This window comes from Bubalus kerabau, chromosome 8 (assembly GCF_029407905.1).
Source record: "Bubalus kerabau isolate K-KA32 ecotype Philippines breed swamp buffalo chromosome 8, PCC_UOA_SB_1v2, whole genome shotgun sequence".
NCBI classification, from domain to species: Eukaryota; Metazoa; Chordata; class Mammalia; order Artiodactyla; family Bovidae; genus Bubalus; species Bubalus kerabau.
The window spans coordinates 86215444-86230464 of NC_073631.1; positions in this window are offsets into that span (position 1 = coordinate 86215444).

A 15021-nucleotide genomic window follows, 5' to 3' on the forward strand; every position below is an offset into this window, starting at 1 on the left:
AATAACAGGAAGAAAAGCTCAAAGATATTTATTATATGTTAGAAGAGATCAAAGATAGACTACTTTTTAATTCTAAAGAGATTAATTTAGTAGGGGGAATATTGAGGATATAACACTGAGAGAAATGTATTCAAAATTGGGCTTAGAAATGAGATTTACATATCCATAAAAAACACACAGTCTAAAAATAAATAGTTGATTGTCACCATTAAAAATATGTATACATGTATATTTTATTATCCTCTTCTCTTTTTTAAAATTCCAAGTTAATGTGGCCAATTTCTTTCCCCTGAATTTTATAACACCAAAAGGAAGATTAGCCTGTTTTATTTTTTAAGCTTTTCCCATAAAGATAGTTGGAATGGCAGCAACATAATAAACTGCTATTTAGAAAGTTTTTTTTAGTTTCCTTGCTATATATATATGTGTGTGTATATATATATACATATATATATGTATATATATATATCAGTTTAGTTCAGTCTCCCAGTTGACCAACTCTTTGTGACCCCATGCGCTGCAGAATGCCAGGCCTCCCTGTCCATCACCAATTCCCAGAGCTTACTCAAACTCATGTCCATCATGTCAGTGATACCATCCAACCATCTCATCCTCTGTCGTCCCCTTTTCCTCCCGCCTTCAATCTTTCCCAGCATCAGGGTCTTTGCAAATGAGTTGGTTCTTCGTATCAGGTGGCCAAAATATTGGAGATTCTGCTTCAGCATCAGTCTTTCCAATGAATATTCAGGACTGATTTCCTTTAGGATGGATTGACGGGATCTCCTTCCAGTCCAAGGGACTCTCAAGAGTCTTCTCCAACACCACAGTTCAAAACCATCAATTCTTCGGCACTCAACTTTCTTTATAGTCCAACTCTCACATCCATACATGACTAGTGGAAAAACAATAGCCTTGACTAGATGGACTTTTGTTGGTAAAGTAATGTTTCTGCTTTTTAATATACTGTTTAGGGTGGTCATAGCTTTTCTTCCAAGGAGTAAGCGTCTTTTAATTTCATGGCTACAGTCACAATCTGCAGTGATTTTGGAGACCTAAAAAATAGTCTGTCACTATTTCCATTGTTTCCCCATCTATTTCCCATGAAGTGATGGGACCAGATGCCATGATCTTAGTTTTCTGAATGTCGAGTTTTAAGCCAACTTTTTCACTCTCCTCTTTCACGTTCATCAAGAGATTCTTCAGTTCTTCAATTTCTGCCATAAGGGTGGTGTCATCTGTATATCTGAGGTTACTGATATTTCTCCTGGCAATCTTGATTCTGGCTTGTGCTTCATCCAGCCCAGAATTTTGCATGATGTACTCTGCATATAAGTTAAATAAACATGGTAACAATATACAGCCTTGACATACTCCTTTTCCTATTTGGAACCAGTTTGTTGTTCCATGTCCAGTTCTAACTGTTGCTTCTTAATCTGCATACAGATTTCTCAAGAGGCAGGTGAGGTGGTCTAATATTCCCATCTCTTTCAGAATTTTCCACAGTTTGTTGTGATCCACACAGTCAAAGTCTTTGGCATAGTCCATAAAGCAGAAATAGATGTTTTTCTGGAACTCTCTTGCTTTTTTAATGATCCAGCAGATGTTGGTAATTTGATCTCTGATTCCTCTGCCTTTTCTAAAACCAGCTTGAACATCCGGAAGTTCTCAGTTCATGTACTGATGAAGCCTGGCTTGGAGAATTTTGAGCATTACTTTTCTAGCATGTGAGATGAGTGCAATTGTGCAGTAGTTTGAGCATTCTTTGGCATTGCCTTTCTTTGGGATTGGAATGAAAACTGACCTTTTCCAGTCTTGTGGCCACTGCTGAGTTTTCCAAATTTGCTGGCATATTGTTGTGCAGCACTTTCACAGCATCATCTTTCAGGATTCGAAATAGCTCAACTGGAATTCCATCACCTCCACTAGCTTTGTTCGTAGTGATGCTTCCTAAGGCCCAGGATGTCTTTGCATTCCAGGATGTCTGGCTATAGGTGAGTGATCACACTAACATGTTTATCTGTGTCATGAAGATCTTTTTTGTATAGTTCCTCTGTGTATTCTTGCCTCCTCTTCTTAATATCTTCTGCTTCTGTTAGGTCCATACCATTTCTGTCCTTTATTGTGCTCATCTTTGCATGAAATATTCCCTTGGTATTTCTAATTTTCTTGAAGTGATCTCTAGTCTTTCCCATTCTATTGTTTTCCTCTATATCTTTGCACTGATCACTGAGGAAGGCTTTCTTATCTTTCCTGCTATTCTTTGGAACTGTGCATTTAAATGGGTATATCTTTCCTTTTCTTCTTTTCCTTTAGCTTCTCTTCTTTTCACAGCTATTTGTAAGGCTTCGTCAGACAACCATTTTGCCTTTTTGCCTTTCTTTTTCTTGGGGATGGTGTTGATCACTGCCTTCCATTCATTGTCATGTCCATGATTCTTCTGGTATTCTGTCTATCAGATCTAATTCCTTGAGTCTATTTGTCACTTCCATTGTATAATTGTGAGGGATTTGACTCAGGTCATAGCTGCATGGTCTAGTGGTTTTCCCTACTTTGTTAAATTTAAGTGTGAATTTTGCAATAAGGATGTGTATATATATATATATATATATATATATATATATATATATATATATCTGGAGTAGGAAATGGCAACCCACTCCAATATTCTTGCCTGGAAAATTCCATGGACAGAGAAGCCTGGCGGGCCAGAGTCTATGGGGTCTCAAAGAGTCAGACACGACTGAGCACACACACACACTATATATATATAATTAAATAAATTTCACAGCTGATATGCATAGCAGAAAGAGGAGTTAGCTAATTCATTAATTTTGTTTTCTTGACTTCTTGATAATATTTACATTTAAGAAAGATTCTGTTTTTATTATTGCCTAAGAGTCAATGGACATTTTTGGGTGGTAACTATTGTGTATTTTTAATTCACCAGATATTTTATTTCCCTTTTGAATTTTTGGTTAATCACATTTATCATTTAATAAACTTTTAGGTCTTGAGGAAATTTTATGTAATATATACAGAAACAACTTTAAGAAATTATAAAATGCCTGCCATTAAATGTTAGCCACAATTTGTTCAGTTGAATTATCATGGATATCTAGCACAAATTTTTAACAGTTTCTCTGTATCAAGAGTTTCTGACATACTGATAAACATTTTAAAGACAGGAAGAAATTTAGAGTGCCTTGTTGAAATAAGATTATCCAGTTTTGCTGACTGGTGGTGGGCTTGTTAATAGTTTTGCTATAAAAATGTAGTTGCTTCCTTCTTATTTATTATATATTTGACAGTTAATATTCTAGAGGAATAAAATATAATTTCTGAAACATTAGATCTTCTGAGATATTTTAAAGTACTTTCCATTTCTAATCAGAATTTGTTTTTGCTTGAGTTAATTGATATTTGTGTGTTGAAAGCAAATCTACAATATATACAGTTTTTTCCTTTTAAATTTGTGCTAATATGAATGATGAGTATTAATGGTACTTTCATTATCTTTGCAATTAGATTTTAATCATATGGATTCATTTTATTAACTTTCAAAATAAATCTTCTAGTTTTAGTGTTTTCTCCTTAGGGTGTACATTTTACATTTACATACACCTTAGGGTGTAAATATTAAATTTCTTTCTAGATGAATAAATCTCATAATTAACTGTATTTAATAACTAACTCAGATTGAATCTATTAAAATGCAATCTATTTTTAAATATTTAGGTAATTAAGATGACAATACACACATTTCAGCAGTCAGTATTAAGCACAAATTTACATTTGTAATTATAAAGCAAATAGTCTAGTGTCACATTTACTTTAGGTTTCAAGGATTTGAAAGGGAAATTTCATTTTTTCACTTTTAAGACATCCTCTGCAGGCTTCCCCATAAATATGCACCTCTTGTTATTCAGGATTGCTGAGAAAAATTCTCTCTCAGTCCACAAGAATCAATAATGGAAACGTCTCTCCTAATTAACAGAAAGAAATAATCTGGCTTTTTTCTGGATTTGTTAAGATCTCTTTGAAAGTTTGCTAACCAAAACCTTCTCTATATCTAGTTTGTAGTACTGAATTTTATGAATTACTTGTATAGTGATTTAGAGATTTAAGTAAAAAATGAAAACAAACTTGGAAGTATTTTATATACTTTTCAGGTGAATATTATATTCTTATTCAATACACACTGACAATGGATATGTATATCCATTTATCCATTTAGTTACCCATCAATCAGTTCATTGATCCATCTATCTTCTATTTTGTCTACAGTCTGAAAGATGAAGAATTCTTGTGTGATGTCATATAGACAAGCAAATTGGGAATCGAGAGACATATGGGTACAGCTGAAAAAAGTTAAATTCCTTGCATGCTATAAATTATCTTCAGTTCAGTTCAGCTCATGTCTGACTCTTTGCAACCCCATGAATCGCAGCACGCCAGGCCTCCCTGTCCATCACCAACTCCTGAAGTTCACTCAAACTCATGTCCATCGAGTCAGTGATGCCATCCAGCCATCTGATCCTCTGTCATCCCCTTCTCCTCCTGCCCCCAATCCCTCTCAACATCAGAGTCTTTTCCAATGAGTCAATTCTACACATGAGGTGGCCAAAGTACTGGAGTTTCAGCTTTAGAATCATTGCTTCCAAAGAAATCCCAGGGCTGATCTCCTTCAGAATGGACTGGTTGGATCTCCTTGCAGTCCAAGGGACTCTCAAGAGTCTTCTCCAACACCACAGTTCAAAGGCATCAATTCTTCGGTGCTCAGCTTTCTTCACAGTCCAACTCTCACATCCGTACATGACCACTGGAAAAACCATAGCCTTGACTAGACGAACCTTTGTTGGCAAAGTAATGTCTCTGCTTTTGAATATGCTATCTATGTTGGTCATAACTTTACTTCCAAGGAGTAAGAGTCTTTTAATTTCATGGCTGCAGTCACAATCTGCAGTGATTTTGGAGCCCCCAAAAATAAAGTCTGACACTGTTTCCACTGTTTCCCCATCTATTTCCCATGAAGTGATGGGACCAGATGCCATGATCTTCGTTTTCTGAATGTTGAGTTTTAAGCCAACTTTTTCACTCTCCACTTTCACTTTCATCGAGAGGCTTTTGAGTTCCTCTTCACTTTCTGCCATAAGGGTGGTATCATCTGCATATCTGAGGTTATTGATATGTCTCCCAGCAATCTTGATTCCAGCTTGTGCTTCCTCTAGCCCAGTGTTTCTCATGATGTACCCTGCATATAAGTTAAATAAGCAGGGTGATGATATACAGCCTTGACGTACTCCTTTTCCTATTTGGAACCAGTCTGTTGTTCCATGTCCAGTCGTAACTGTTGCTTCCTGACCTGCATACAGGTTTCTCAAGAGGCAGGTTAGGTGGCCTGGTATTCCCATCTCTTTCAGAATTTTCCGGAGTTTATTGTGATCCACACAGTCAAAGGCTTTGGCATAGTCAATAAAGCAGAAATAGATGTTTTTCTGGAACTCTCTTGCTTTTTCGATGATCCAACGGGTGTTGGCAATTTTGGTTTCTCGTTCGTCTGCCTTTTCTAAAACCAGCTTGAACAACTGAACAAGATCAGAGAGCTGCTGGCTGACAAGATGCAGGAGTTGGAGCAGAGGCTGCTGGAGGCAGAGCAGAGAGCAGAGAATGCGGAGACCCAGGTGGGTGTGATGGAATAGAACGTGAAATTGTCCAATCTGATGAATGTGGACTCAGCAGGCAGCCTGCACCAGAAGTACCAAGAGTTGCTGAAAGCCATGCAGGGCAAAGATGAGCTCATCAGTGAGCTGGAGTCACAGCTGGAGAAGCAGAAGCAGATGAAAGTGGAAGAGGCAAAAGTTGTTCAAGAAAAAGCTGCAAAGATCAAGGAATGGGTGACACTGAAAATTAGCAGAGCTTGAGATGGAGAATCAGCACCTGAAAAGCTGTTATCAGCACCTGGTGGAGCAGGTGGGAGCCCTTCAATGTGCACTGGAAGCTCTTCAGATGTCACCTTTGGGGAAGCTGCTGGTGGCCCCCCAGGGAACCACAGAGCAGGAGTCTGTCCCTTCGGGACCAGGGGCCCAGCCAGTGGGGCAGGACAGTGGTCCTCTGGCCCAGGGTGCCCTGAAGGCAGCTATCCCTGCACCTTCTGCAGGTGCCCTGCAGAGCAAAGACTCTGTTCCTAAAGCAGGAAGCCCCGTGGAGGTTTCTAGTTCCCAGACAGTCCACCCTGGAGCAACATCAGAGGCCAAGACCCTTCCACTTCATCTGGGAAGACAGGGCTGTCCTGGCCAGCTGTGCCTCAGGCCTCGCACCCCCAGCCATGGTCTGGCCTCTCGGGGTGAGGGCCTGGTCACTGCTCAGGGAGGGATGGTCCCTAGGATGAAGAATTCTGCCAAGGAAGGTGGCCCCGGCTGCAGCCTGACCCTGCCAAAGGCCCGGGCTCCCAGTACCCTCCGGGACAGCATCCAGCTGGCCAAGTGGCACCACAGCCAGCCTCAGGCAGGCCCTGGGCACTTCAGCCATGTGGTGTGCATTGAGGTGGGGGCCCTCTCAGCCTTCCAGCCCCCCAGCTTTACCAAGGGGGTGGTCAGAGCCGAGCCCCGGGAGGAACCAGAGAAGATGGAGATGGAGGAGCAACCCCCCGTGGGGAAGAAGAAGGCCCAAGGAACAGAGCTGGAGGAAGTGGATTTGGAGAGCAAACCACCCATACCCCCCTTGCACCACTTTCCGTCCTGGGAGAGCCGGATCTACGCTGTGGCCATGTCCAGCATGCGGCTGGCTGAAGTGCCTGTCAGAAGTAATAAATTATCTTAAGTAGTGCCAATATAACACCATAGATTGTCACACTTATTTTAAAAATGTTTATCTGCACTTTTTACCCCTTTTGCCTTCTTGCTAAATGTATTGGGCACTTGATTGCAAAAGTAGACATAGTAGTAAGAATAGCTGGGGTAAAATATTTACTCCACACAATGGAAGGCTCTGGAATGTCTTTGTGATTAAGATAAATCACAAAGAGTTTCTGAGATCTTCTGAAAAGCAATGTTTTAAAATATAGAATGTAACCAAAGAGTGAATCTAATGTCATATATATTTTTCTTTGGCTTTAAGAAGTGACTTCTTTTGCTTTACATTTGTATGTAGATGTCTGAATTCAAAATATAAAATTTCTTTTGAGGATAGCTAATAAATAAGAGAACACAAGAGAAGAATTTTCCACAGTTTGTTGGAATCCACAGAATCAAAGGCTTTGGTGTAGTCAATAAACCAGAAGTAGATGTTCTTCTGGAACTCCCTAGCTTTTTCAATGATCCAATGGATGTGGGCAATTTGATCTCTGGTTCCTCTGCCTTTTCTAAATCCAGCTTGAACATCTGGAAGTTCATGGTTCACGTACTGTTGAAGCCTGGCTTGGAGAATTTTGAGCATTATTTTTCCAGCGTGTGAGATGAGTGCAATTGTTTGCAGTAGTTTGAACATTTTTTGGCATTGCCTTTCTTTGGGATTGGAATGAAAACTGACCTTTTCCAGTCCTGTGGCCACTGCTGAGTTTTCCAAATTTTCTGGCATATTGAGTGCAGCACTTTCACAGCATCATCTTTCAGGATTTGAAATAGCTCAAATGGACTTCCATCATCTCCACTAGCTTTGTTCCTAAGGGCCACTTGATGTTGCATTCCAGGATGCCTGGCTTTAGGTGAGTGATCACACCCTTGTGTTTATCTGGGTCATAAAGATCTTTTTTGTATAGTTCATCTGTGTATTCTTGCCACCTCTTCTTAATATCTTCTGGTTCTGCCAGGTCCATACCATTTCTGTCCTTTATTGAGCCCATCTTTGCATGAAGTGTTCCCTTAGTATATCTAATTTTCTTGAAGTGCTCTCTAGACTTTCCCATTCTATTATTTTCCTCTATTTCTTTGCATTGATCATTGAGGAAGGCCTTCTTATCTCTCCTTGTTAATTTTTGGAACTGTGCATTCAAATGGGTATAGCTTTCCTTTTGTCCTTTGCCTTTTGCTTCTCTTCACAGTTATTTGTAAGGCCTCATCAGATGGTTACATTTTGCCTTTTTGCCTTTCTTTTTCTTGGGGATGGTTTTGATCACTGCCTCCTGTACAATGTCATGAACCTATGTCCATAGTTCTTCAGGCATTCTGTCTATCAGACCTAATTTCTTGAATCTATTTTTCACATCTACTGTATAATTGTAAGGGACTTGATTTACATTATAACTGAATGGCTGATTGGTTTTCCCTACTTTCTTCAATTTAAGTCTGAATTTGGCAATAAGGAGGTCATGATCTGAGCCACAGTTAGCTCCTGGTCTTGTTTCTGCTGACTGTATAGAGCTTCTCCGTCTTTGACTGCAAAGAATATAATCAAGCTGATTTCTGTATTTACTATCTCGTGATGTCTATGTGTTGAGTCTTCTCTTGTGTGTTCTCTTCTGTTCTTTGCAAAATTCTTAAAGAGATGGGAATACCAGACCACCTTACCTGCTTCCTGCAAAATCTTTATGCAGGTCAAGAAGCAACAGTTAGAAATGGGCATGGAAAAACAGACGGGTCCAAATCGGGAAAGGTTACATCAAATCTGCGTATTGTCACCTGCTTATTTAACTTATATGCAGAGCACATCATGAGAAATGCTGGACTGGATGAAGCACAAGATGGAATCAAGATTTCTGGGAGAAATATCAATATGCTCGGATACACAGATGACACCAAACTTATGGAAGAAAGTGAAGAAGAACTAAAGGGCCTCTTAATGAAAGTGAAATAGGAGAGTGAAAAAGTTGGCTTAAAACTCGACATTCAGAAAACTAAGATCATGGCATCTGGTGCCATCACTTCATGGGAAATAGATGGGGAAACAATGGAAACAGTGACAGACTTTATCTTTGGGGGCTCCAAAATCACTGCAAATAGTGACTGCAGCCATTAAATTAAAAGACGCTTACTCCTTGGAAGTAAAGTTATGACCAACCTAGACAGCATATTAAGAAGCAGAGACATTACTTTGCCAAAAAAGGTCTGTCTAGTCAAAGCTATGTTTTTTCCATTAGTCGTGTATGGATATGAGAGTTGGACTATAAAGAAAGCTGAGTGCTGAAGAATTCAAGCTTTTGAACTATGGTGTTGGAGAAGACTCTTGAGAGTCCCTTGGATGCATGGAGATCCAATCAGTCCATCCTAAAGGAGATCAGTCCTGAATATTCATTGGAAGAACTGATGCTGAAGCTGAAACTCCAATACTTTGGCCGCCTGATGTGAGGAACCGACTCATTTTCAAAGACCCTGATGCTGGGAATTATTGAAGGCAGGAGGAGAAGGGGATGACAGAGGATGAGATGGTTGGATGGCATCACTGACTCAAGGGACACGAGTTTAAGTAAGCTCCGGGAATTGGTGATGGATAGGGAGGCCTGGCCTGCTGCAGCCCATGGGGTCACAAAAAAGTTGGAGATGTCTGTGCAACTGAACTGAACTGAAGAAATAAGAATGTATATTACAAACTGGAGTTTTATTAAATAAGTTGTTGTCAGTTAACATAAGTACTCACACATAATTTAGTATCATAATTGAAATATGTCTACCTTTTTTACAAGAATGTCTTCATAGAGGTGAGATCATCAGGATGGCAATATAGGTCATAGTCAACTTCAACTGGTAACTATCCTTAGATAGACACCACTGTGAAAATCCAAAAACCAATGGTGACGCTGAAGTACTCCTCACCTTCCTGACTACAGAGACCCAAAAGGACTGCATTAAAATGGTAAGAAGAGTTGATATGATTGCATAATTCGTCCCCTAGACTTGCACAGTGTTATACCAGAAGTTTTCTTGGGCCTCTGGTTTCTCCAGTGGGAAAAAAAAAGAGCCCAAGTTTGCCATCCAGTTCCCCCAGCAATGCAAGATATTTCCTAGGAGGCCTATTCAGATTGCACTTCACAGGGATCACTGGGAAAGTCTGCAGAGCTTGATCACCTGAGATCAGATAGAAACAGAGAAGACTGAATGCAGCTTATGGCAATAGGTGCCCAGATCTTGGCAGGTTGCATTCCTCCTCTCAGGGGCACTGGGCCCAAGATCCCAGCCAGAGGCTCTACCCATCTTCAAACCCTTGATGATGGAGTTGTGGCCTAGAAATAAGCTCATGTATATATGCTCAAATTAATATTTGACAAGGGAATCAATTTTCTCAATGGAGAAAAGACAGTCTTTTCAATAAATGGTGTTGGAAAAACAGGATATTTACATGCAAAAGAATGAAACTAGACCCCTATCTAACACCACTCACAAAAAAGTGACTCAAAATGAATTAAAGATTAAATGTAAGATCTCAAACCATTAAACTCCTAGAAAAAAAATATAGAGAAAAAGTTCCTTGACTTTGGCCTTGGCAATGATTTTACATATATGACAGTCAAAGTATAAGAAACAAAAGCAAAAATAAAATAGTAGGACTAACTATATCAATCTAACATGCTTCTGCACAACAAAATAAATTTTACATAAAATGAAAAGTCAATGTACAAAATGGGAGGAAATATCTGTAAACCATGTGTCTGATAAGGGATTAATAGCCAGAATATATAAGGAACTCATACAACTCAACAGCAAAAAGTAGTCCAATTTCAAAAATGGGCAAAGTACTTGGAGAGTTATCTTTTACAAAGGAGATATTAAATGACTAACAGGTACATGAGCAGGTACTCAAAATCAAGTCATGGGTCATCACAGAAATACAAATCAAAACTACAATGAGATACTATCTCACATCTGTTAAAGTGGCTATTATCAGAAAAATGAGAGATAACAAATGTTGGCAAAGGTATAGAGAAAACAGAACATTTGAACTTGGGAATGTAAATTGGTACATTTTTTATGGAAAAAAGTAGGTAGATTCCTCAAGGAATTAAAAACCGAACTACCATATGATCTAGCAATTCCATGTCTGGCTACATACCTGAAAAAAAATAAACCACTATCTTGAAGAGATACGTGCAGTCCCTTGTTCATTGCAGCATTTTTTACATCAGCCAAGTCATGGGAACAACTTAAGTGTTTCTCAAGGAATGAATACATAAAGAAAATGTAGTGTGTATATATAATGTAATATTATTCAGCTGCAAAAAGAAGGGAATTCAGCTATTGGGAACAATATGGCTGAACTGGAGGGCATTATGAAGTAATGTGAAGACAAATACTGTAAAATCTCAATGACGTGTGGAATCTAAAAGACTCATAGAAACAGAGAACAGATTGGTGGTGGGCAGGGATGGAGTGTAGGTGTGGGGAAAATGGGCAAAGGTGTATAAACTTCCAGTTAGAAGCTGAGTAATTTCTTGGGATGTAACCTACAGTGTGGTGACTATAGTTAGGAATACTGCATTTGAAATCTATCCAGAGAAAGTAGAACAAATAAGAAGATTCATAGCATAGCTATATAGTATCTAAAAAATGTTTTTTAATGCAATGTTATTTAATGCAATAGATACTGTTGTCTATTTGAAGTTCTTTATTACCTTAATGGTTATCAGAAAGATGGATACATGACAACAGATAGAGATGATATTACTGCCATTCAGTCTGTAGCTCATGTCCAACTCTTTGCGATCCCATGGACTGTAGCATGCCAGGTTCCTCTGTCCTCCACTTTCTCCCAAAGTTTGCTCAGATCCCTGTCCATTGAGTCAGTGATGCCATCTAACATATCTATCATCATCTGTTGCCCCCTTCTCCTGTTGGCTTCAATATTTCCCAACATCAGAGTCTTTTCCATGAGTTGGCTCTTCAGATCCAGTGGTCAAAGTATTGGAGCTTCAGCATCAGTCCTTCCAATAAATATTTAGGACTGATTTCCCTTAGGATTGACTGTTGTGATCTCCTTTTGACCAAGGGAGTCTCAAGAGCCTTCTTCAGCACAATTCAAAAGTATCAATTCTTCAGTGCTCAGCCTTATTTATGGTCTAACTCTCACATCCATACACGACTACTGGAAAAGCCATAGCTTTGACTATTGGGACCTTTGTTGGCAAAGTGATATTTCTGCTTTTTAATACACTGCCTAGGTTTTTTTTTTTTAATTTTATTTTATTTTTAAACTTTACATAATTGTATTAGTTTTGCCAAATATCAAAATGAATCCACCACAGGTATACATGTGTTCCCCATCCTGAACCCTCCTCCCTCCTCCCTCCCCATTCCATCCCTCTGGGTTGTCCCAGTGCACCAGCCCCAAGCATCCAGTATCATGCATCGAACCTGGACTGGCAACTCGTTTCATACATGATATTTTACATGTTTCAATGCCATTATCCCAAATCTTCCCACCCTCTCCCTCTCTCACATAGTCCATAAGACTGTTCTATACATCAGTGTCTCTTTTGCTGTCTCATACACAGGGTTATTGTTACCATCTTTCTAAATTCCATATATATGCATTAGTATACTGTATTGGTGTTTTTCTTTCTGGCTTACTTCACTCTGTATAATAGGCTCCAGTTTCATCCACCTCATTAGAACTGATTCAAATGTATTCTTTTTAATGGCTGCGTAATACTCCATTGTGTATATGTACCATAGCTTTCTTATCCATTCATCTGCTGATGGACATCTACACTGCCTAGGTTTGCCATGGCTTTCTTTCCATGGAGCAAGTATCTTTTAATTTCATGGCTGCAGTCACCATCTGCTGTGAATTTGGAGCCCAGGAAAATAAAATCTGACACTACTTCCACTTTCCCCCCTTCTATTTGCTATGAAGTAATGGGACCCGATGCCACAATCTTAGTTTTTTTAAAATGTTGAATTTCAAGCCAGCATTTTCACTTCTCTTTCAGCCTCATCAAGAGGCTCTTTAGTTCTCATAGTAAAAATATTTGCATTGACTTTCACTCAATAGTTACTTATTGTATGCATACAGTATTGACTACACTAAAGCCTTTCACTGTGTGGATAACAACAAACTGTGGGAAATTCTTAAAGAGATGGGACTACCAGACCACATGACCTGCCTTCTGAGTAGGCAGATCAGGAAGGAACAATTAGAACCAGATATGGAAAAACAGACTGGGTCCAAATTGGGAAAGGAGTATGCCAAGGCTATATTTTTGTCACCCTGCTTATTTAACTTCTATGCAGAGTACATCATTTGAAATGCCAGAGTAGATGAAACACAAGCTAGAGTCAAGATTTCAGGGAGAAATATCAATAATTTCAGATATGCAGATGACACCACCATTATGTCAGAAAGCAAAGAGGAATTAAAAAGCCTCCTAATGAAAATGCAAGAGGAGAGTCAAAAAGCTGGCTTAAAACTCAACATTCAAAAAATGAAGATCATGGCATCCGGTCCCATCACTTCATGGCAAATAGATGGGGAAACAATGGAAACAGTGGCAGACTTTATTTTCTTGGGCTCCAGAATCACTGCAGATTTTTACTGATGTCTTGAAATTAAAAGATGCTCAGTCCTTGGAAGAAAAGTTATAAGAAACCTAGACAGCCTATTAAAAAGAAGAGCTATTACTTTATTGACAAAGATCCATATAGTCAGAGCTGTGGTTATTCCAGTGGTCAGGTATGGACATGAGAGTTGGACTATAAAGAAAGTTGGGTGCTGAGGAATTGATGCCTTTGAACTGTGGTGTTAGAGAAAACTCTTGAGCATCCCTTGTACTCAAGGAGATCAAACTAGTCAATCCTAAAAGAAAACAGTCCTAAAATTCATTGGAAGGACGGATGCTGAAGCTGAAACTCCAATACTTTGGCCACCTGATAGAAGAACTGACTCACTGGAAAAGACCCTGCTGGGAAAGACTGAAGGCAGAAGGAGAAGGGGACGACAGAGGATGAGAGGGTTGGATGGCATCACCGACTCTATGGATATGAGTCTGAGTAAGCTCCGTGAGTTGGTGATGGACAGGGAAGTCTGGCTTGCTGCAGCCTGTGGGGTCACAAAGAGTCATACATGACTAAGTGACTGAACTGAATTGATGCCTATTTGGTTTCAGATCTTCTGTTGGCTGTCTGGGCTGCAATAGGAGAAATAGCAACATGGCACTCATACTTGCAGAGCTCTCTGCTTAGTGTGGGACACAGATGCTGACTGAGTGTTACAAATAAGGGCATCATTGTGTTAAAAGAGCATAGGACCCTCATTTACCCATTATGAGCATTCACTGGGGCCCTTCAGGTGTATCTTAGAGTCTGAGGTAAAGAGTAAGTAAAAGTTAGCAAGCTGGTAGAAGGGAGTTAAGCAAGCATGTGTTAGGTGGGGTGGTGTTTAAAAGTGTATTTAGGGCTGAGGCAACGGTAAATATAAAGATTGGGTCAGAGAAGACTACTGTATGTTTCCATATATGAAGATGTCCTCTATGGAGACTATAAGGACTATAATGATGACCTGAAACCAAACAGATGAAATGCAGTTGGACTATATGTAATATTTTAAATTTCTATTTTCAAAAATACACATAAATTCAGAATGATGTGAGATTTGGATAGGCAGGAGGAAGTGTTATTTGGCAACTAGTTCTGATGAAAGTGAGGAAGTAAATAGACATACTGCTCAAAACAAAATAAAACAAACACAAAGAACCCCAACACATTCAGATGCATTTGTAGTGATTCAATGTCCAGATACAGGAAACTTAGTCTTCTACTGTGATCTTGTGTTTATCATTCTGGAAATGGTGCATTAAATATAGTTGTAAGAGCTCTACTGAGAGAAATTATTGAAAACCATTGTTCACCCAGCAGATGTGGAGGGCCTATGTGAGGAACAAGTTAAAGATTCTGTGAAGCCTCAAGAGAACAGATAAAGAAGAGACATTGAATCTTAAAATATCTGAAGAATTGTCAAGTAGAAGAAGCAGTTGATGTATTTTGTGGGTTTTGACAATAATAGCTTTTCAAGTTAAAAAAAAAAAAAAGAAAATCTATCCAAGAAATGAGCCCAAACAACAAAAGCAAGAAAAAATCACAGAAGTATAGAGAGGAAAAT